The sequence below is a fragment of the Oncorhynchus keta genome, chromosome 25, assembly GCF_023373465.1.
Source record: "Oncorhynchus keta strain PuntledgeMale-10-30-2019 chromosome 25, Oket_V2, whole genome shotgun sequence".
In the NCBI taxonomy this organism is placed as follows: domain Eukaryota; kingdom Metazoa; phylum Chordata; class Actinopteri; order Salmoniformes; family Salmonidae; genus Oncorhynchus; species Oncorhynchus keta.
The window spans coordinates 5,419,734-5,444,566 of NC_068445.1; the positions used below are offsets into that span (position 1 = coordinate 5,419,734).

Here is a 24,833-nt window from a genome sequence, read left to right on the forward strand (position 1 = left end):
CCCTTGACATTTTTCATATTTGGTAAACTTACAGCCTTATTCCTAAAATGGAATAAAAATATGCGTCTTCCCTAATCAACACAATACCCCATAATGACAAAGCGAAAACACGTTTTTAGAATATATGTACAGTACCAATCAAAAGTTTGGACACTTCATGCCAGGGTTTAAATGTATTTTTACTATTTTCTGCATTGTAGAATGATGGTGAAGACCAACTATAGAATCATGTGGTAACGAAAAAAAGTTTTAAAAACAAATATATTTGATATTCTTCAAAGTAGCCACCTTTTGCCTTGACAGCTTTGCACACTCTTGGCATTCTCTCAATCAGCTTCAAGAGGTAGTCAACTGGAATGCATTTCAATTAACTTGTAACAAGGCACACTAATTTGTGGATTGGTAAAAGACCAAGTCCATATTATGGCAAGAACAGCTCAAATAAGCAAAGAGAAATGATAGTTCATCATTATTTTAAGACATGAAGGTCAGTCAATCTGGAAAATGTCAAGAACTTTGCAAAAACCATCAAGCGCTATGATGAAACTAGCTCTCAGGACCTCCACAGGAAAGGAAACCCAGAGTTACCTCTGCTGCAGAGGATATTTTCATTAGTTACCAGCCCGAGAAATTGCATCCCAAGTAAATGCTTCAGAGTTCAAGTAACAGACACATCAACTGTTCAGAGGAGACTGCGTGTTGAATTAGAGACTTGCTTGGGCTAAGAAACACGAGTATATGGACATTAGACCGGTGGAAATCTGTCTTTTGTCCTGATGTAACCAAAAATCTCAAATTTGGACTCAACTGCTATATTGACATACGTTTTCAGACCCTTTGCTATGAGACTGGAAATTGAGCTCAGATGCATCCTGTTTCCATTGATCATCCTTGATGTTTCTACAATATGACTGGAGTCCACCTTTTTGTAAATGTAAATGAATTGGTCATGACTTGGATAGGCAGACCTGTCTATGTACAGACCTGTCTCCGCTCTCTCCACTGGCTTCCAGTTGAAGCTCGCATCCGCTACAAGACCATGGTGCTTGCCTACGGAGCTGTGAGGGGAACGGCACCTCAGTACCTCCAGGCTCTGATCAGGCCCTACACCCAAACAAGGGCACTGCGTTCATCCACCTCTGGCCTGCTCGCCTCCCTACCACTGAGGAAGTACAGTTCCCGCTCAGCCCAGTCAAAACTGTTCGCTGCTCTGGCTCCCCAATGGTGGAACACACTCCCTCACGACGCCAGGACAGCGGAGTCAATCACCACCTTCCGGAGACACCTGAAACCCCACCTCTTTAAGGAATACCTAGGATAGGATAAAGTAATTGTTCTCACCCCCCTTAAAAGATTTAGATGCACTATTGTAAAGTGGCTGTTCCACTGGATGTCATAAGGTGAATGCACCAATTTGTAAGTCGCTCTGGATAAGAGCGTCTGCTAAATGACTTAAATGTAAATGTAAATATGTAAGGTCCCACAATTGACAGTGCATGTCAGAGCAAAAACCAAGCCAGGAGATCGAAGGAATTGTCCGTAGCACTCGGGAGGGATTGCATCAAGGCACAGATCTGGGGAAGGGTACCAAATCATTTCTGCAGCATTGAAGGTCCCGAAGAACACATGGGCCTCCTCCATTCTTAAATGTAAGAAGTTTGGAACCACCAAGACTCTTCATGGAGCTGGTCGCTCGGCCAAACTCAACAATCGGGGGAGAAGGGCCTTGATCAGGGAGGCAACAGAGAACCCGTTGGTCACTTTGACATGGCTCCAGTTCCTCTGTGGAGATGGTTGTCCTTCTGGAAGTTTCTCCCATCTCTGCAGCACTCCACTGATCCGGCCTTTATGGTAGTGGCCAGACGGAAGCCACTCCTCCAGTAAAAGGCACATGACAGCCGCTCAGAGTTTTTCGAAGGGCACCTAAAGGACTCTCAGACCATGAGAAACAAGATTCTCTGGTCTGATGAAGCCAAGATTGCATTATTTGGCCTGAATGCCAAGCGTCACGTCTGTAGGAAACCCGGCAGTATCCCTACGGTGAAGCGTGGTGGCAGCATCATGCTGTGGGGATGTTTTTCACCGGCAGGGACTGGGAGACTAGTCAGGCTCGAGGGAAAGATGAACGGAGCAAAGTACAGAGCGATCCTTGATGTAAACCTGCTCGGGACCTCCAACTGGAGCGAAGGTTTACCTTCCAACAGGACAACGACTCTAAGCACACAGCCAAGACAACTCAGTAGTGGCTTCGGGAAAGTCTATAAATGTCCTTGAGTGGCCCAGCTAGAGCCTGAACTTGATCAAACATTTCTGGAGAGACCTGAAAATGGCTGTGCAGCGATGCTCCCCATCCAACTTGACAGAGCTTGAGAGGATCTGCAGAGAAGAAAGTGAGAAACTCCCCAAATACAGGTGTGCCAGGTTTGTAGCGTCATACCCAAGAAGACTCTAGGCTGTTTTCGCTGCCAAAGGTGTTTCAACAAAATGCTGAGTAAAGGGTCTGAGTAGTTGTGTAAATGTGCTATTTTGATTTTGTGTGTGTGTATGCCACATACACAGTTGAAGTTTACATACACCTTAGCCAAATACATTTAAACTCAGTTTTTCACAATTGCTGACATTTTAATCCTAGTAAAAATTCCCTGTTTTAGCTCAGTTAGGATCACGTCTTTATTTTAAGAATGTGAAATGTCAGAATAATAGAGATTTATTTCAGCTTTTATTTCATCGCATTCCAATTGGGTCAGAAGTTTACATGCACTCAATTAGTATTTGGTAGCATTGCCTATAAATTTGTTTAACCTGGTTCAAATATTTTGGGTAGCCTTCCACAATCTTCCCACAATAAATTGGGTGAATTTCGGCCCATTCCTCCTAACAGAGCTGGTGTAACTGAGTCAGGTTTGTAGGCCTCCTTGCACGCACATGCTTTTTCAAATCTGCCCACAAATGTTCTATGTGATTTAGGTGAGGGCTTTGTGATGGCCACTCCAATACCATGACTTTGTTGCCCTTAAGCCAATTTGCCACAACTTTGGAGTCATTGTCCATCTCGAAGACCCATTTGCAACCAAGCTTTACACTGGTGTTTAACACTTGTATGATTTGTGAATTATAATGAGTATTTCTGTTCATGAATTTGGCACGCTGCTATTTCACTGGGTCTTGTCAAATCAATCCCGTTAACGGGATTGGCGCGTGAAGGGATCACTAAGTCGCTCTGGATAAGAGCGTCTGCTAAATGACTTAAATGTAAATGTACTAAGGTTTTAACTTCCTGACTGCTATCTTGAGATTTTGCTGAAATATATCCACATAATGTTCCTTCCACCTCGCCAACATCCAGTGAAATTGCAGGACGGCAAATTCAAACAAATCTCATAATTAAAATTCAAACATACAAGTATTGTACACCATTTTAAAGATCAACTTCATGTTAATCCAGCCACAGAGTCTGATTTCAAAAGGCTTTATGGCAAAAGCACACCTTGCGATTATATTAGGTCACGCCTAGCCACAGAGAACCATACAGCCATTTTCCAAAGAAGGAGAGATGTCACAAAAGACAGAAATAGTGTTCAAATGAATCACTAACCTTTGATCTTCACTGGATGGAACTCCCAAAATTCCATGTTAGACAAAAGTGTGTTTTGTTCGATGAAGTTAATCTTTATGTCCAAAAATCTCATTTGAAATTGGTGCGTTATGTTCAGAAATGCATTGTCTCAAACAAACATCCGGTGAAAGTGCGGAGAGCCACATCAAATTACAGAAATACTCATCATAAACATTGATTAACCTGTTAAGCCGACCCACACCGCATGCGGTCGCGTAATCATAGCCTCAAGCTCATTACCATAACGCAACGTTAGCGATTTCTAAAAATCGCAAATGAAATGAAATAAATATGCCTGCTCTCAAGCTTATCCTTTTCTTAACAATCCTGTCGTCTCAGATTTTCAAAATATGCTTTAGAACCAGAGAAAATCAATAATTTGTGTAAGAGTGGTGATAGCTAGCTTAGCATTTAGCGTTAGCATTTAGCACGCAACATATTCACAAAAACCAGCAAAGGGATCAAATAAAATAATTTACCTTTGAAGAACTTCAGATGTTTCAATGAGGAGACTCTCAGTTACATAGCAGATGTCCAGTTTTTCCTGAAAGATGCTTGTGTAGGACACAACGTTCCGTTTTGTTACTATGCATTTGGCTACCGAAACTGACCGAAAATTCAGTCACCTAAACGTCGAACTTTTTTCCGAATTAACTCCATAATATCGACTGAAACATGGAAAACGTTGTTTGAATCAATCCTCAAGGTGTTTTGTCATATCTCTTCATTGAAATGCCGTCCCTGGAAGCGTGCATTCTTCTCTGATTCGGATGGAAAAATACTGGTAGCTGATTTTTTGAGCACCAATTTCCACGCAGACACCGTGCGGGACACTTGGCAATTGTAGTCTCTTATGGTCAATCTTCCAATGATATGCCTACAAATATGTCACAATGCTGCAGACACCTGGGGGAAACGATAGGAAGTGTCCGTTCATTCCTGTCGCATTCACAGCCATATAAGGCGATCATGGAAAACGTGCCGTCAGAAATCCTGTTGATTTCCTGGTCACTCAAATATCTTGGTTTTGCCTGTAGATTTTGTTCTATGGCACTCACAGTGAAAATCTTTGCAGTTCTGGAAACGTCAGTGTCTTCTTTCCAAAACTATCAATTCCAAGCATAGTCGAGCATCTTTTCGTGACAAAATATTGCGCTAAAAACGGGCACGTCTTTTTATCCAAAAATGAAATACTGCCCCTATAGGTCTAACAGGTTAAAGATACGAGCGTTAAACATATGATTAAAGATCAACTTCTCCTTAACTTCTCTAGGATAGGGGGCAGCATTTGGAATTTTGGATGAAAAGCACGCCCAAATTCAACTGCCTGCTACTCATCCCCAGAAGATTAGATATGCATATTATTAGTAGATTTGGATAGAAAACACCCTGAAGTTTCTAAAACTGTTTGAATCATGTCTGAGTATAACAGAACTTATGTAGAAGGCGAAACCCAGAGGACAAACCATTCAGCTTTTTCTTTTTGAGGTCACTCTTTTCAATGGGTTTTCAGATGGGAATCAAATCAAATCAAATCAAATTTATTTATATAGCCCTTCGTACATCAGCTGATATCTCAAAGTGCTGTACAGAAACCCAGCCTAAAACCCCAAACAGCAAACAATGCAGGTGTAAAAGCACGGTGGCTAGGAAAAACTCCCTAGAAAGGCCAAAACCTAGGAAGAAACCTAGAGAGGAACCGGGCTATGTGGGGTGGCCAGTCCTCTTCTGGCTGTGCCGGGTAGAGATTATAACAGAACATGACCAAGATGTTCAAATGTTCATAAATGACCAGCATGGTCGAATAATAATAAGGCAGAACAGTTGAAACTGGAGCAGCAGCACAGTCAGGTGGACTGGGGACAGCAAGGAGCCATCATGTCAGGTAGTCCTGGGGCACGGTCCTAGGGCTCAGGTCCTCCGAGAGAGAGAAAGAAAGAGAGAATTAGAGAGAGCATATGTGGGGTGGCCAGATTTCTAAGGGACTTGCTTGCAGTTCCTACCGCTTCCACTGGATGTCACCAGTCTTTAGAAATTGGTTGAGGTTTTTCCTTTGTGTAATGAAGTAGCCCTTTTCAAAACAAGGGTCACTTCATGTGTACTGTTTGATAGAGGCGCATGACCAGAGAGCTAGCGTCAGTTTGTTTTCTTCCTGTATTGAACACGGATCAGCCCATCTTCAATTTTATTGATTATTTACTTTTAAAAAATACTTAAAGTTGTATAACAAAAGTAGTTCTGAAATGTTTTGGCAAAGTTTACAGGTAACGTTTGAGATATTTTGTAGTCACGTTGCGCAAGTTGGAACCGGTGTTTTTCTGGATCAAACGCACCAAATAAATGGACGGAATTAATCGAACAAAAGGACCATTTGTGATGTTTATGGGACATATTGCGGTGCCAACAGAAGAAGCTCGTCAAAGGTAAGGCATGATTTTATAGTTTTATTTCTGCATTTTGTGTCGCACCTGCAGGGTTGAAATGTGTTTTCTCTCTTTTGTTTACGGAGGTGCTATCCTCAATAGCATCGTTTGCGTTTGCCGAAAAGCCTTTTTGAAATCTGACATGTTGGCTGGATTCACAACACATGTAGCTTTAATTTGGTATCTTACATGTGTGATTTCATGAAAGTTAGATTTTTATGGGAATTTATTTGAATTTGGTGCACTGCATTTTCTCTGGCTTTTGGCCAAGTGGGATGCTTGCTACCTTCCTATATATATATATATATATATATATATATATATATATATATATATATATATATATATATATATATTTTTGATGACGTGACTCTCCGCCAATCATTTTAAATTAATTTAAAATCCACCAATCCTCTAAATCGAATTATTGGCAGAGAATCACGTCATTGAATTTGTGTATACACACACACACACACACACACACACACACACACACACACACACACACACACAGTGGGGCAAAAAAGTATTTAGTCAGCCACCAATTGTGCAAGTTCTCCCACTTAAAAAGATGAGGCCTGTAATTTTCATCATAGTTATACTTCAACTATGACAGACAAAATTTGAAAAAAATCCAGAAAATCACATTGTAGGATTTTTAATGAATTATTTGCAAATTGTGGTGGAAAATAAGTATTTGGTCACCTTCAAACAAGCAAGATTTCTGGCTCTCACAGACCTGTAAGAGGCTCCTCTGTCCTCCACTCGTTACCTGTATTAATGGCACCTGTTTGAACTTGTTATCAGTATAAAAGACACCTGTCCACAACCTCAAACAGTCACACTCCAAACTCCACTATGGCCAAAACCAAAGAGCTGTCAAAGGACACCAGAAACAAAATTGTAGACCTTCACCAGGCTGGGAAGACTGAATCTGCAATAGGTAAGCAGCTTGGTTTGAAGAAATCAACTGTGGGAGCAATTATTAGGAAATGGAAGACATACAAGACCACTGATAATCTCCCTTGATCTGGGGCTCCATGCAAGATCTCACCCCGTGGGGTCAAAATGATCACAAGAACGGTGAGCAAAAGTCCTAGAACCACACGGGGGGACCTAGTGAATGACCTGCAGAGAGCTGGGACCAAAGTAACAAAGCCTACCATCAGCAAGGGCATTGAAGATGAAACGTGGCTGGGTCTTTCAGCATGACAATGATCCCAAACACACCGCCCGGGCAACGAAGGAGTGGCTTCGTAAGAAGCATTTCAAGGTCCTGGAGTGGCCTAGCCAGTCTCCAGATCTCAACCCCATAGAAAATCTTTGGAGGGAGTTGAAAGTCCGTGTTGCCCAGCAACAGTCCCAAAACATCACTGCTCTAGAGGAGATCTGCATGGAGGAATGGGCCAAAATACCAGCAACAGTGTGTGAAAACCTTGTGAAGACTTACAGAAAACGTTTGACCACTGTCATTGCCAACAAAGGGTATATAACAAAGTATTGAGAAACTTTTGTTATTGACCAAATACTTATTTTCCACCATAATTTGCAAATTAATTAATTAAAAATGTGATTTTCTGGATAATTTTTTTCCCTCATTATGTGAGTCATAATTGAAGTGTACCTATGATGAAAATTACAGGCCTCTCATTTTTTAAGTGGGAGAACTTGCACAATTGGTGGCTGACTAAATCATTTTTTGTGTGTGTGTGTGTGTGTGTGTTACTATAGGCCGACATGAGTCGCATACGGTACTATTAGCAGGACAATAGATCATTTGCAAGGCAGTTGATCAGCAGTAACTTTGTGGATGGGGCCTTCTTAGTGGTTCAGTGGTCTAAGACACTGCATTGCAAACTGCATTGCTACAGATGCCGGTTCGATACCCGTGCCGGTCGCAACCGGGAGACCCATGAGGCGACGGTGGGTTTTTGGTTTCTCTCCCTCTAAAATCAGAAATAAATAATTCTAAATGACAAACTGGCTTTATTTACAAATTTAGGAATTGTCCCACCCCATTTTCAAGAATGATCTTTTCTCCCCTACTTTAGGTTATTTGAAAACGAAATCTCAAAATATAATTATTTTTAAGCAAAGTGATTATTATTTAATTAATTTAGAATTATATAAAAGCCCCTTACATATTCTCACAGATCAGATTTGCCCTAATGAAAAATACCCCTTGGATTTAGAGGATTGGAGGATTCTAAATTAATATCTAAGGGCATTTTTTGTTAGGGCAAATCTGATCTGTGAGAAAATCTTAGGGGCTTTTATATAATAATGAATGAATGAATTAAATAATAATAATCACTTTGTTAAAAAAAAGATATATACACTGCTCAAAAAAATAAAGGGAACACGAAAATAACACATCCTAGATCTGAATGAATGAAATATTCTTATTATTATTTCTTTACATAGTTGAATGTGCTGACAACAAAATCACACACAAATTATCAATGGAAATCAAATTTATCAACCCATGGAGGTCTAGATTTGTGGAAAACCACACTACAGGCTGATCCAACATTGATGTAATGTCCTTAAAACAAGTCAAAATGAGGCTCAGTAGTGTGTGTGGCCTCCACGTGCCTGTATGACCTCTCTACAATGCCTGGGCATGCTCCTGATGGAGTGGCGGATGGTCTCCTGGGGGATCTCCTCCCAGACCTGGACTAAAGCATCCACCAACTCCTGGACAGTCTGTTGTGCAACGTGGCGTGGTGGATGGAGCGAGACATGATGTGCTCAATTGGATTCAGGTCTGGGGAACGGGCGGGCCAGTCCATAGCATCAATGCCTTCCTCTTGCAGGAACTGCTGACACACTCCAGCCACATGATGTCTAGTATTGTCTTGCATTAGGAGGAACCCAGGGCCAACCAACATATGGTCTCACAAGGGGTCTGAGGATTTCATCTCGGTACCTAATGGCAGTCAGGCTACCTCTGGCGAGCACATGGAGGGCTGTGCCCCCCCCAAAGAAATGCCACCCTACACCATGACTAACCCACTGCCAAACCAGTCATGCTGGAGGATGTTGCAGGCAGCAGAACGTTCTCCACGGCATCTCCAGACTCTGTCATGTCTGTCACGTGCTCAGTGTGAAACTGCTTTCATCTGTGAAGAGCACAGGGTGCCAGTTGCGAATTTGCCAATCTTGGTGTTCTCTGGCAAATGAAAAACGTCCTGCACGGTGTTGGGCTGTTTCTGATCGTTTGAGCAGACACATGCACATTTGTGGCCTGCTGGAGGTCATTTTGTAGGGCTCTGGCAGTGTTCCTCCTGCTCCTCCTTGCACAAAGGTGGAGGTAGTGGTCCTGCTGCTGGGTTGTTGCCCTCCTACGGCCTCCTCCACGTCTCCTGATGTACTGGCCTGTCTCCTGGTAGCGCCTCCATGCTCTGGACACTACGCTGACAGACACAGCAAACCTTCTTGACACAGCTCGCATTGATGTGCCATCCTGGATGAGCTGCACTACCTGAGCCACTTGTGTGGGTTGTAGACTCCGTCTCATGCTACCACTAGAGTGAAAGCACTGCCAGCATTCAAAAGTTACCAAAACATCATCCAGGAAGCATAGGAACTGAGAAGTGGTCTGTGGTTATCACCTCCAGAACCACTCCTTTATTGGGGGTGTCTTGCTAATTGCCTATAATTTCCACCTGTTGTCTATTCCATTTGCACAACAGCATGTGAAATTTATTGTCAATCAGTGTTGCTTCCTAAGTGGACAGTGTGATTGACTTGGAATTACATTGTGTTGTTTAAGTGTTCCCTTTATTTTTTTGAGCAGTGTATTTTGGAGATTTCGTTTTCAAATAACCTAAAGTGAGTGAGGAAAAAGGCCGTTCTTGAACATGGGGTGAGGCATTCTTACTCATTTGTAAATAAAGTCAGTTTGTTATTTAGTTGTTTGTTTCTGTTTTTAGAGGGAGAGAAACCAAAAGCCCACTATTTGCCTCATGGGTCTCCTGGTCGCGGCAGGCACAGGTATCGTACCAGTATCTGTAGCAACTCAGTTTGCACCGCAGTATCTTAGACCGCTGCGTCACTCGGGAGGCTCCATCCACAACGTTTTTAATGCTGATCAATTGCCTTCCACAAAGTATCAAAATACAGGGAGGTGTTGGCAAGAGTCTATTGTCCTGCTGATGGCCCATAATGGGCTATTATTATACATGGTGTCCAGGTCTATTTTGATCCAAATCCATGAATGAGTCACTCAACTTTATGTAGGTGCCGAGGCTATATCCCTGCGCCGTCAACTTTATGTATTTAGCCGACATATATATCTTAAGAATATAATTGAACATTTTAGTTTCTCTTAGAATAAAAACCTTAGTGTAACAGTTTTTTTTAGTAAGTAATACTGACAAGTAGAAATACCATTTATTTTTTATTTTTCAGGGTGTGTGCATGCCGGACAGAGGAATTGCAATTCTTACATTATTGTTCTAAATACAATTACCTTCATCCTCATCATTCAGTTAATTGAAATTCAATTTTGAAGTCATGCACAATTATCAGTTTCTTTTTGGTTTATGTCATCCATTCAATCATTGTCAGTTAGACACTTGCGCCTTCGGACCCAAAAGCATAATCAGTGCTCTAACTCCACCTTGCGCTGGTCTGGAGCAATGAAGCAGTGACGCAAGGTACCGTACTAAACCACAAATGACCTAAGTCGCGCAGCATAATCTCAATCTTTAGTTGAGCAACCACTGTAGTAGGTGCCAGGTGCACCGGTTTGAGCCATTAACTGCTATGCTTCTGGGGGTTGCCTCTGTAGTAGTAACAACTTTATCATAATCCCACAGTTCTTAAAGTACTAACAGTACTAAGCAGGTTTTGGTAGGACTTGTAGTTTTGAAACCATAATGTACCTGGAGGGTAGTATACAATATTCTGCGTTGTTTAGAAAATGCCATCAAAGTGGGTCAGAGTTCAACAGGTTAAATCCGATGGAACATGATTGCTAGTCATTTTTGAGGAGCAAAGCAGTCAGAATTCCCATAATGGCCCTCTGATTAAATGAGTAGCTTTTGTAAGGAACCTGATTGGCAACCATAAGGTTGGAGATTTGTTCTCTGTGTGGGCACTGTGATGGAGATGGGGGAACATTCTGACTGGGCTTTAAAGTCTTGGAGGATGCCCTTAGCCCTCCATCTGTATGCGTCAGCTAGTCCCTGTGTGCTGTCACTCTCTCCCTGACTGAGGGTAACAAGCTGTGACACTCCATCTGTGAAGACAAATAGAGCCGTAATCAAGCCTTTGCTTTTTCCAAATGTTTTGTATGTGAAGTGGTTGAAAAATGTACAGTGCCTTGCGAAAGTATTCGGCCCCCTTGAACTTTGCGACCTTTTGCCACATTTCAGGCTTCAAACATAAAGATATAAAACTGTATTTTTTTTGTGAAGAATCAACAAGTGGGACACAATCATGAAGTGGAATGACATTTATTGGATATTTCAAACTTTTTTAACAAATCAAAAACTGAAAAATTGGGCGTGCAAAATTATTCAGCCCCCTTAAGTCAATACTATGTAGCGCCACCTTTTCCTGCGATTACAGCTGTAAGTCGCTTGGGGTATGTCTCTATCAGTTTTGCACATCGAGAGACTGAAATTCTTTCCCATTCCTCCTTGCAAAACAGCTCGAGCTCAGTGAGGTTGGATGGAGAGCATTTGTGAACAGCAGTTTTCAGTTCTTTCCACAGATTCTCGATTGGATTCAGGTCTGGACTTTGACTTGGCCATTCTAACACCTGGATATGTTTATTTTTGAACCATTCCATTGTAGATTTTGCTTTATGTTTTGGATCATTGTCTTGTTGGAAGACAAATCTCCGTCCCAGTCTCAGGTCTTTTGCAGACTCCATCAGGTTTTCTTCCAGAATGGTCCTGTATTTGGCTCCATCCATCTTCCCATCAATTTTAACCATCTTCCCTGTCCCTGCTGAAGAAAAGCAGGCCCAAACCATGATGCTGCCACCACCATGTTTGACAGTGGGGATGGTGTGTTCAGGGTGTTGCTTTTACGCCAAACATAACGTTTTGCATTGTTGCCAAAAAGTTTGATTTTGGTTTCATCTGACCAGAGCACCTTCTTCCACATGTTTGGTGTGTCTCCCAGGTGGCTTATGGCAAACTTTAAATGACACTTTTTATGGATATCTTTAAGAAATGGCTTTCTTCTTGCCACTCTTCCATAAAGGCCAGATTTGTGCAATATACGACTGATTGTTGTCCTATGGACAGAGTCTCCCACCTCAGCTGTAGATCTCTGCAGTTCATCCAGAGTGATCATGGGCCTCTTGGCTGCATCTCTGATCAGTCTTCTCCTTGTATGAGCTGAAAGTTTAGAGGGACGGCCAGGTCTTGGTAGATTTGCAGTGGTCTGATACTCCTTCCATTTCAATATAATCGCTTGCACAGTGCTCCTTGGGATGTTTAAAGCTTGGGAAATCTTTTTGTATCCAAATCCGGCTTTAAACTTCTTCACAACAGTATCTCGGACCTGCCTGGTGTGTTCCTTGTTCTTCATGATGCTCTCTGCGCTTTTAACGGACCTCTGAGACTATCACAGTGCAGGTGCATTTATACGGATACTTGATTACACACAGGTGGATTGTATTTATTCATTAGTCATTTAGGTCAACATTGGATCATTCAGAGATCCTCACTGAACTTCTGGAGAGAGTTTGCTGCACTGAAAGTAAAGGGGCTGAATAATTTTGCACGCCCAATTTTTCAGTTTTTGATTTGTTAAAGTTTGAAATATCCAATAAATGTCGTTCCAATTCATGATTGTGTCCCACTTGTTGTTGATTCTTCACAAAAAATACAGTTTTATATCTTTATGTTTGAAGCCTGAAATGTGGCAAAAGGTTGCAAAGTTCAAGGGGGTCGAATACTTTCGCAAGGCACTGTATATGCCTTAATTTATAAAAAAAAGTATAGACTCTTCGCTTTCATTTGACACAATGTGACATGCTCCTATAAACTTCATGTTGGTGCACATGGGTCATTTTTAGATCACATTTTGCATAATGATCCGGTTGGTACATAAACCCATGTAGTGTTTACATTTGAAGATGTTGTGTTTTTGTACATTTACCAAAATAATCCTGGAGTTTGTAATCAATATGGAATTTAAGGGTGAGTGTGTCTTGAATCACGCGCACAGCTAGTTACAGGTGACATGTGGTTGTATGTAAGACCCCCACAGAAGCCCCACAGAGGTTATGGCAGCATGCTCACGGCTCGACATACAGGGCTGCTCACCGTGCCAGTGGAGGTTTGGGAATCCCTCTGGGCCAGTCAATCATCCACATCAGTGGTCTGCTTGGGCCAGTGGGGGAAAAAAGATTATCACAATGCTATTTTTAATCTGGGCTATATAATTTATAATTTAAAAAATATTTAAAAAAATCCCAAAGCTGTTCGTTATATAGATTATTTATCACATGCGCACATACCCGAGTTTGAGCGGAATAATCTGTCAGGCAGCAAGAGCGCGCAGCTCTCAACTGGTTGTTGCATGACAGAGCTCACAGAATGAAGAATGACAGCGGTAGGTAGGAAATACATTTAAACTTATCTACCAGTAAATGCTTAGACAACAATCGGTATTCTAAAAGTTTAGTCTGAAGTCATAATAATAATAATATATGCCATTTAGCAGACGCTTTTATCCAAAGCGACTTACAGTCATGTGTGCATACATTCTACGTATGGGTGGTCCCGGGGATCGAACCCACTACCCTGGCGTTACAAGCGCCATGCTCTACCAACTGAGCTACAGAAGGACCACGCGCCGTTTGAATTAGAGGTCGACCGTTTGATTTTTTTTCCTACATCGATACTGATTTATTGGAGGACCAAAAAATCCAATACCGATTTTTATTTTTTATTTATTTATTTTATTTTTTTCATCTGCCAAATTTTTAAAATGTATTTGTAATAATGACAATTACTACAATACTGAATGAACACTTATTTTAACTTTAATATACATCAATAAAATCAATTTAGCCTCAAATAAATAATGAAACATGTTCAATTTGGTTTAAATAATGCAAAGAGAAGAAAGTAAAAATGGAATATGTACCATGTAAGAAAGCTAACGTTTAGGTTCCTTGCTCAGAACATGAGAACATATGAAATCTGGTGGTTCCTTTTAACAGGAGTCTTCAATATTCCCAGGTAAGAAGTTTTAGGATGTAGTTATTATAGGACTATTTCTCTCTCTACCATTTGTATTTCATTAACCTTTGACTATTGGATGTTCTTATAGGCACTTTAGCATTGCCAGTGTAACAGTATAGCTTCCGTCCCTCTCCTCGCCCCTACCTGGGCTCGAACCAGGAACACATTGACAACAGCCAGCCTCGAAGCAGCGTTACCCATCTCTCCACAAAAGCCGCGGCCCTTGCAGAGCAGGGGGAACAACTAATCCAAGACTCAGAGCGAGTGACGTTTGAAACGTTATTAGCGCTCAGCCCGCTAACTAGCTAGCCATTTCACATTGGTTGCACCAGCCTAATCTCGGGAGTCGATAGCGAAGAGCTGCTGGCAAAACGCACGAAAGTGCTGTTTGAATGAATGCTTACGAGCCTGCTGCTGCCTACCACCGCTCAGTTAGACTGCTCTATCAAATCATAGACTTAGTTTATAACATAATAACACACAGAAATACGAGCCTTAGGTCATTAATATGGTCGAATCCGGAAACTGTCATCTCGAAAGCAAGACGTATATTCTTTCAGTGAAATACGGAACTGTTCCGTATTTTATCTAACGGGTGGCATCTAAGTCTCTAAATATCCCGGTTACATTGCACAACCTTCAACGTTATTTCATAATTACGTAAAAGTCTGAGCCAGGCGGCCCAAACTGTTGCATTTACACTGACACTGCGTGCAACGAACGCAAGAGAAGTGACACAATTTCACCTGGTTAACATTGCCTGCTTACCTGTGTTTCTTTTAGCTAAATATGCAGGTTTAAAAATATTTACTTCTGTGTATTTAATTTTAAGAAAGACATTGATGTTTATGGTTAGGTACACATTGGAGCAACGATACGCACCGCATCGATTATATGCAACGCTGGACACGCTAGATAAACTAGTAATATCATCTACCATGTGTAGTTAACTAGTGATTATGATTGATTGTTTTTTAGAAGATAAGTTTAATGCTAGCTAGCAACTTACCTTGGCTTACTGCAAGGCAGGCTCCTCGTGGAGTGCAATGTAATCATGTGGTTAGAACGTTGGACTAGTTAACTGTAAGGTTGCAAGATGGAATCCCCCTAGCTGACAAGGTAAAATTACGTCGTTCTGCCCCTGAACGAGGCAGTTAACACATCATTCCTTTGCCGTCATTGAAAATAAGAATGTGTTCTTAACTGACTTGCCTAGTTTAATAAAGGTGTAAAAAAGAAATCGGCCAAATCGGTGTCCAGAAATACCGATTTCCGATTGTTATGAAATCGCCCATAATTAATCGGCCATTCCAATTTAATCGGTCGACCTCTAGTTTGAATGAAACTTTTTATAGGCTTTCCCTGTAAACCTTAACAATTTTAAATGTTAACTGCAAAGTAGGCCTACCTGGTGGAGTGATATCATGTGGATTTGTATCAATTTGTTTTGCAACCTGCCGTCACACTTAGCCTATGCTGTACATTGTACAGAAACGCTGCTCGCCAAACCCAATTTTCTCTTGGTAAGTGCACAAATTAATTAGAGGGCAACTTTTTTCAGACCTTATAAGTGGTCCAATGTGGTGTAAGTATTGTTGTGGACTTAGAACATCAAATGTGTATTTTTTAATATTTTGTATGTATGCATGTATGCAAAAGTGTGAGAGTGAACTTGAAAAAAACAAACTCTTGAACCGGGAAAATCAAATCTGGAAAAATTGAACTTAGCAAAAATAAAACTGACTTTATAGGGCCCTAAAATGGGGCCCTAAAATATAGACTGCTGATTTGTTGAAAATCGCTAACAATAACACCCTTTTTTAGATCGTTTGAGGGGGGAAAATAAAACATTTGCACCATCAATGTAAAAAAAGATGCATTGAAATGATGCGTGTGTCACCAGCTTTCTTGGGCCAGTATTTTCATTCTGACCAGTAGCATTGTTGGCACAGGCCCAGTGTGCCACTGGCAAATTTACCTGGATGTCAAGCCCTGATGTGTTGTTGCTTTCCAACCATACTCGTGTGACGTCACTCCCTATCTACACTGCCCCACTTTTCCTAAAGCCAATTGGCTGCCTGATCATGATGCGTGGCTTTATTTTAGACTCCAGAGAAAGGGAGGGAAAGAGACGTTCTTTCTGCTTGCCTTTAAGATGCAGACTGACTCAACGTCCTCATCCTGTAAGAAAAAAACTTTCCCTCAAACCTTCTGGACGATAATAAAACTGGACAACTTATCCGAATATTTTCAAATCGCTTAGCAAGGCTTCCAGCATATGTGAGGTCTGGTCCAGTCCAGCAGCCCCCTTCGGTTGCTGCTCACAGACCCTAGAGTGCGGACTGACTTTATCGGGACAGCAGGTTTATAGCATCATGGCACAGACTGATTTAGAGTTGTGTTTGAGTTGCTTTCCGTGCCGGAGCATTCAGACCCTAGTCACTCCGACTCAACATTCTCCTCAGCAGCAGAATAAGTAGCGTCAGTGGAGCGGGCACACCTTGTGAGAGAGCGGGACAAACATCAAAATGCAGCAGAGAGCCAACTCTGCGTAAGTGGGGCACCTAGCCAGCCAGCTCTCCTTTTACTCTCCTAACAGGCTGGTAGGACAGGATATATAGGATTTGCATGTTCTATCTCTTTGTCTCACTTGGGTTTTTGGAATTACCCATACCTTAAAATATATTTTCGTAATGCTTTGCTTTTGTTTGGAGCTGTGTTTGGGTGAGTTATTGCTTTGATTCTAGTTTACATTCATATATTTGTTGATTGAGTCCACATTAATTGGATTCATTGATATAGATTAAAAAGCTGGTGTGTGTGTGCATATAATGGTGTAGAAATGTGTCCCCAATGTTTTCCTCCTGTAGTTACAACTAGATGCTCCTCTAGAATTTTTGTAGGCCAGTGTCAATAAATATTAGGACAAGCTTCATTATCTCCAATTTAGGGCTATGTGGAATATACATTTAAATATGGACTGTTTGGCTAAACATTGTTAGTGACAGAGGACAGTCCTATCCGTGCAGAGAAGACACGATGAGCTCCATTTCCCCTCTGACAGTTGGCAGCTCCTCCGAGGCATATTGCTAATGTAAAGTGGTGGTGCAGTTTCATTATTTGTTGACGTTGATGAGCAGTGACTGGACGACTTCGGAGATGTTTTTGCATGGCGGAGGGAGGGGAAAAACAGCAGAGGCAAATGCACAAGGGAGAATTAGTGAGCGAGAGAATAAGACTCAGTCCTCATTCAAGCAACAACAAGCCAAGTGCCCTCTAAGCCTTAGAGACGTAGCCCTTGCAAATCGAGAGGTCTCAGTCCCGCGCTCTCCCTCCATCCCTGCTCGCCAGCCGTCCAGGTCTAACCAGAGGTCACGTCCTGAATACTCAAACAACACCGAAGCATTTTTGCTTCATCTCAGGAGGATCCTGGGGGGGGGGGCAGTACATGGTATATAGGCTTTTGCCTTGTGTTCAAACCAATTCAGGGTCGAAGTTGTCGCTCAAGCGGTGAAAAGCTCATTTCTAAACCTGTTGCTTCTAATTGGCCATTTTTACATACTGAAAATAACATTCAGTGTGTAGAGAAATCTGTAGAGAAATCACACACAAAATCAGGTAGCCTAAATGCTACAATGTTTCTAGGGCTGACCACATTTAGTCGTTTGGTCGATAGGCTGTTGGTGGACCAAGATTTCTTTAGTTGGGCAGTTGCAATTTTGTTGTTTTTATGGTGCACAAGACACCTGTCTGATTTGTGCCTGTCTCAGTGGACTATTCCATTGCGGAACTGCACAGTTATCGCTCTTAAGATGTGAGACTGAATATTGTGTATCTTATCTACAAATAATGGTGAAACTCTAATAAATCCTCCCCCAAGAAAATGTATAACAAATGCGCTTTCTCCAGTGTTGGTTACGGTCACAGTCCGCGGTTCTGAAACGTAATCTTCAGTGTGCCGTAGGATTGGTGCCTTTACCCATGTTGCTGTGTGCATAATAGCAAATTTAACCAGCATATTGGGATTGAGAACAATGCGGCGGAGGCTGCAGCAGCAAAGGTGAGGAAACAGCCCTTGCCTTACCCTAATTGTCTAAGAAAATTGAGGAGACATGAAACATCAACTTAAGCTATTGATTGTAGACCTAATTAACTATTACATTTGCCTGGCTTTAAATTATCCATATACAGTATCAGTCAAAAGTTTGGACACCTACTCATTGATGTTTTCTTTTATTTTTTCTACATATAGACTATTATTCTATAGAATAATAGTGTAGACATCAAAACTATAAAATGTAGTAACTAAAACAGTGTTAAATAAATATATTTGAGATTCTTCAAAGTAGCCACCCTTTGCCTTGATGACAGCTTTGCACACACTTGGCATTCTCTCAACCAGCTTCATGGGGAATGCTTTTCCAACAGTCTTGAAGGATTTCCCACATATGCTGAACACCTGTTGGCTGGTTTTCCTTCTTTCTGCTGTCCAACTCTTCCCAAACCATCTCAAATGGGTTGTGGTCGGGTGATTGGAGGACCGGTCATCTGATGCAGCACTCCATCACTCTCTCCTTGGTCAAATAGCCCTTACACAGCCTAGAGGTGTGTTTTGGGTCATTGTTGTGTTGACAGACAAATAGTCCCAGTAAGCGCAAACCAGATGGGATGGCAATTAGCTGCATAATGCTGTGGTAGCCATGCTGGTTAAGTGTGCCTGGAATTCTAAACATCACTGACCGTGTCACCAGCAAAGCACCATCACACCATCTCTTCCATGCTTCACGGTGGGAACCACATGTGGAGATCATCCGTTCACATACTCTGCGTCTCACAAAGACACGGCGGTTGTACATTTGGACTCGTCAGACCAAAGGACAGATTTCCACTGGTCTAGTGTCCATTGCTTGTGTTTACTGGCCCAAGCAAGTATCTTCTTCTTATTGGTGTCCTTTAGTGATTTCTTTGTAGCAATTTGACCATGAAGCCCTGATTTGTACTCCCCTGAACAGTTGATGTTGATGTCTGTTACTCTGAAGCATTTATTTGGACTGCGATCTGAGGTGCAGTTAACTCTGAAGAGCGTATCTATAGCAGAGGTAACTCTGGGTCTTCCTTTCCTGTGGTGGTCCTCATGAGAAACAATTTCATCATAGCGCTTGGTTTTGTGACTGCACTTGAAGAAACTTTCTTGAAATTTCCAGATTGACTGACCTTCATGTCTTAAAGTAATGATGGACTGTCATTTTCTTTGCTTATTTGAGCTGTCCTTGCCATTGCTTATTATTAAAAGCATTAAGAAGGAAAGACATTTTATAAATTGACTTAACTTTGCACATCTGTAAATTAAAATGACAGGTGATTACCTCAAGAAGCTGGTTGAGAGAATGACAAGAGTATGCAAAGCTGTCATCAAGGCAAAGGGTGGCTACTTTGAAGAATCTCAATTGTAAAATGTTGTGATTTGCTTAAGTTTTGTTTTGGTTACTACATGATTCCATTTGTGTTTTTACGTAGTTTTAAAGTCTTCACTTTTATTCTTCAATATAGAAAATAGTACAAATAAAGAAAAACCCTTGCATGAGTAGATGTCAACTTTTTGTGTGTGTACAGAACATTAAGAACACCTTCCTAATATAGATTTGCACCCCACTATTTGCCTGCAGAACTGCCTTTAATTGTCGTGGCAAGGACTACAATGTGTCGAAAGCGTTCACAGGGATGCTGGCCGATGTTGACACCAATGCTTCCCACAGTTGTCAAGTAGGCTTGATGTCCTTTGCATCAAGAATAGTCTACTCTTCTCTCATGTTGTTGTTGTGATTGTGTCTTGGTTGCCTTCTGTCATGGGGTGAATTTTGGTCCATTCCTCCTGACAGAGCTGGTGTAACTGAGTCAGGTTTGTAGGCCTCCTTTCTCGCAAACGCTTTTTCACTTCTGCCCACAAATTTTCTATAGGATGGAGGTCAGGGCTTTGTGGTGGCCATTCCAATACCTTGGCTTTGTTGTCCATTAGCCATTTTACCACAACTTTGGAAGCATGCTTGGGGTCATTGTCCATTTGGAAGACCCATTTGCAACCAAGCTTTAACTTCCTGGCTGATGTCTTGAGATGTTGCTTCAATATTTCCACTTAATTTTCCATTCCTTGTGATGCCATCTATTTTTTGAAGTGCACCAGTCCCCCCCTCCAGCAAAGCACCCCCACAACATGATGCTGCCACCCCCGTGCTTCACTGTTGAGATGTTCTTCGGCTTGCAAGCATCCCCTTTTCCTCCAAACATAACGATGGTCATTATGGCCAAACAGTGCTATTTTTGTTTCATCAGACCAGAGGACATTTCTCCAAAAAGTACAATCTTTGTCCCCATGTGCAGTTGCAAACCGTAGTCTGGCTTTTTTATGGCAGTTTTTGAGCAGTGGCTTCTTCCTTGCTGAGCGGCCTTTCAGGTTATGTTGATATAGGACTCGTTTTACTGTGGATATATATACTTTTGTATCTGTTTCCTCCAGTATCTTCACAAGGTCCTTTGCTGTTGTTCTGGGATTGATTTGCACTTTTTGCACCAAAGTACATTCATCTCTTGGAGATAGAACACGTCTCCTTCCTGAGTGGTATGACTGCTGCGTAGTCCCATGGTGTTTATACTTGCGTACTATTGTTTGTGCAGATGAACGTGGTACCTTCAGGCGGTTGTAAATTGCTCCCAAGGATGAACCAGACTTGTGGAGGTCTAGTTTAAAAAAAAAAAAAAAAAATTTTTTTTTTTATAAATCTGAGGTCTTGCCGGATTTCTTTAGATTTTCCCATGAAGTCGAGCAAAGAGGCACTGAGTTTGAAGTTAGGCCTTGAAATACATCCACATGTACACCTCCAATTGACTCAAATTATGTAAATTATGTCAATTAGCCTATCAGAAGCTTTTTTTTTTTTTTCCCAAGCTGTTTAAAGGCGCAGTCAACTTAGTGTATATAAACTTCTGACCCACTGGAATTGTGTTACAGTGAAATAATCATTGTCATGCACGAGTGGATGTCCTAACTGACTTGCCAAAACCATAGTTTGTTTACAAGAAATTCGTGGAGTGCTTGAAAAACAAGTTTTAATGACTCTAACGTATGTAAACTTCTGACTTCAACTGTGTGTGTATATCTATCTCTATCGTTTTTCAACCACTCCACAAATTTCTTAACAAACTATGGTTTTAGCAAGTTGGTTAGGACATCAATTTACAACATAATATAGATATAGTGCGATTGCTGTAGCCTATGTTTACCAATGTATTTCCATGTTGAAGCAATGCAATTAGAACAATGTTAACTGCAAACACAAAATATTTAGCTAAAATGGTGCAGGCTATTTAAAAAACTTGTCCATAAACAGACTAAAATTATATTTTTAGTTGATGACAGCACACTACATTAAAGACCGTAAATACATAACTTGAAGCAACCACGTATTTAGCCATGGAGCACATTCTGATTGGCCAGTGAGGGGCTTCAGACACACCCACAGCTTGTTTATTTAACAAAACCCAGCTCTTTCGCGCTACTCCACCCATAATTCCGGTTGTGAAAATGGCACATATTTTGGACACCCCCGATCCTGTAACGCTACTACCAGGGCTAAGATTTAACATTGTGTTAGGTTTGTTAAAATAGAGCCCTATGTCAGATCAGGTCTGCATTGTATGTTTGTGCAGAAGTTTTCTTTGGTTTTTAACTAGCCTATTGATGCAATTATTTTTTGCAGCATGACCAATCAGTTTTATTGTTGACAAGTTTCGGTTGTTGCTCTTTTGAAGTGCCCAGTATGCAGGATACAGAGGGAGCAGCCTTATTTCAGAGTAGTGCTTGAGTGTTATTAAACTAGTAGCAGAGCAGAATAGAGCGTCACTGCTGCTCTCGGTTCATGCACCGACACGACAAGGCATTCCTCAGACTGATAAAACCAGCGTGTCCTATCGCTGTCATGGGTTATGGTCATACTGCACATATCACAACACCCTGGCTAACCCCTCCACCCATCCTCCAAAATGTTCTACCGTACACACAGGCCTATTGAAAATAAGCTCGTACATTAGTGAGGACTGCGTTGCTCGTAGCCTTCAACTTATTTTAATGTTGATAAGACATCTCGTTTGGTTGCCATGTTTTTGTTGCTTTTAAAGTTATTGTGTGCAGTAGCTTGTTGAGTAACTTTTAGCTGGTTAGGGATATTGCACATAGGTCGGTGGAATATTTATCTCACTGCAGTTCATTAACTTGCGCACACACAAGCGTTTTCAGACATGGTGGGGTTGGAACACTTATGACAGGTGGCGCAATTAAATATGACAAACATCTCATATGATTCAGTAAAATCACATCTGCAGTTTTCGAATATATGCAAGAATACAGTATGAGCCAAGAAACGTTCACAGCTAGACTCACATCCTCTATCAGACATCATAGTGACCAACAGCTATTGACAGTTCTGATCTAGGCGAAATGAATTCACTCAGATGCAGTTGCAATATGATTTAGCCCATCAGTTGATACAGTAGCCTATACCTGGACATCTGTCTAACCCATAGCAGGCAGTACACCTGAGCTCCGGAAGACAAACACAGCCTGGAGGAGTTTCTCTGCATGGAACTCATCTTCTGCTGCCTTAGTGTTTCCACTTGACTCAGTGTAAATCTGCACACTGTTTACTGTGGACCTTCTATAGAACAGGGCTTTGACCCCCAACCTTACTGGAAGGTTTAATAAGGAAGCCCATAAGTGCACAGCGCTCTCTCTGCTGCCTCAGGATGGACCCCCACTGTCTTAAGTCACCTAGGCCTACTATGCACACATCTCACGGCGCAGGTAATATGTGAGTTCCCTATACAGGCTGGTGTCGTTTATTTGCTGCAAGCAAACGTTGGGTGAATGTAGCCTAATATGGTTCTCTATACTGGACAGATATATTTGATGCAATTTCTTCAGTACTTTCAGAGTTCGAAATTGCAGTAGGCCTAGGCTACTTAGACACTTGACAAACCCGACTTTTCAATCAGGCACATAATGTATGTTCCAAAACAACAAAAATACCCCTTTACGTGAGAGGCAGAAGTGTTGGGAAGACGCTATGTCAGCAAAGCTCTAACTGACAGAGTCCAGGTTTTCCTGGGAGAGAGAACGAACATCCAATTCAGCAGCAACACTGTCTGAGGTGGGAGGAGAAGGCCCCCTTCTGCCTGTGCCTTCCCCCAACCCCTTGCCCATCAAGGCCTATGCCACAGGGATGTCTGCTTTTCTGTAACTGGGAGCCGGCCCTGCCATCAGTAGTTGAGGGCAAAATGTTCAATGTTTTAAACGTCAACTTCCTCGATGACATGTAATTTAACCACATCTTGACCAACATATCTATTTCACTACCTCTGACAGCCACTGATTGACCTCTCTTATAGGTACTACACTCTGGACCTTAAATCCTCACATAAGCCTACTGCTGAAAACTGCTTTGAAATGGCCCTGGCTTGGGTGTCACATGTACACCATTAGCCTATTCTCACTTCACACACCTAGTTTATTCTCATGCACTCCACCCGTAAGCTACATATTAAGCGTAGTCCACACACAGATACACTTGTACTCACTGCTCTCAATCATTCTTTAAGTCATAAGGCCCCACTCCTTAGCGCTTCTCTCAATCACACACTCACTTCTCACATCTGTCCTCCTCAATACTCTCTCAATCACACAAATCCTTTAGCCAGTCCCCTGACCCCCTCCAAGGAGCTCCACTGGCCCATTTCCTCCTTCACAGCACGCCTGCCTCCACACCACAGACTTCACATTCTCATTATTATTTTACAAGTGCAGACCCTTGCTCTTCAAAGCCAGATGGGAGCCCTTAACGTCCTGTGTGAAAAGAGCTACTGCAGCACCTCATGCATCCCGCCTCCCCAGGCCCCCTGTCCTGAGGTCGCTAGCCCAAATCTGGGCCAGCGAGTACACCCCCCACTCCCACCTGCTAAAATTTTAACCAGTGTTGTTCGAAAAGCTACTGTTTAATTAAAAAATCCGCCTGGTTTTAATGGTGAGGTGGAAGCTTAAAAAGCTTTTAGCATTTGCGCTCCGTTCCACTCTCCTCTCGCCTGTTTTAGAGTGAATGCTCTCTAGGTACACTAAAGGGTAAAATCTTAAAATGCGGTTTCTTACTGGCTTAATATTTCAGAAGATATCAATGTAATGTTTTGCTCACACCCGCAGTTTTTATTTTATTCAAGTCAAGCCCACAGCACTCCCAGTCAAGACTCAGCCTACTAGGACTACAACGTAATTTTTTAGCAGTAGGCTATTTGAATCCGTCCCCCAAAAATCGGTGTATTATTATGAATGAGTGTTAAATATGCACTATGTAGAAATCGCTCCGCCATTTCCTGGTTGCTAAAATTGGAATCGTATGCCTAATTTCAGTATAGTGTAGAGAATCGTTGTACCATCTAAATCGCTGTGAATTTGTTGTTTTTACATATCCAAAAATATTGTATTTTCAGCTGTTTGAAGCTGGTGTACAAAACCCAAAAGTAAGACTAAAACAAAACTTA

General features: G+C 41.7%; 1 protein-coding gene across 3 annotated transcripts in view; it reads left to right on the forward strand.

The window, feature by feature from the left end:
* Nucleotides 1-24,833, forward strand: part of LOC118358029 (ras GTPase-activating protein 1-like) — a 58,117-nt gene that overhangs the window by 14,396 nt on the left and 18,888 nt on the right. The gene's annotated exons all lie outside the window — the stretch shown is intronic.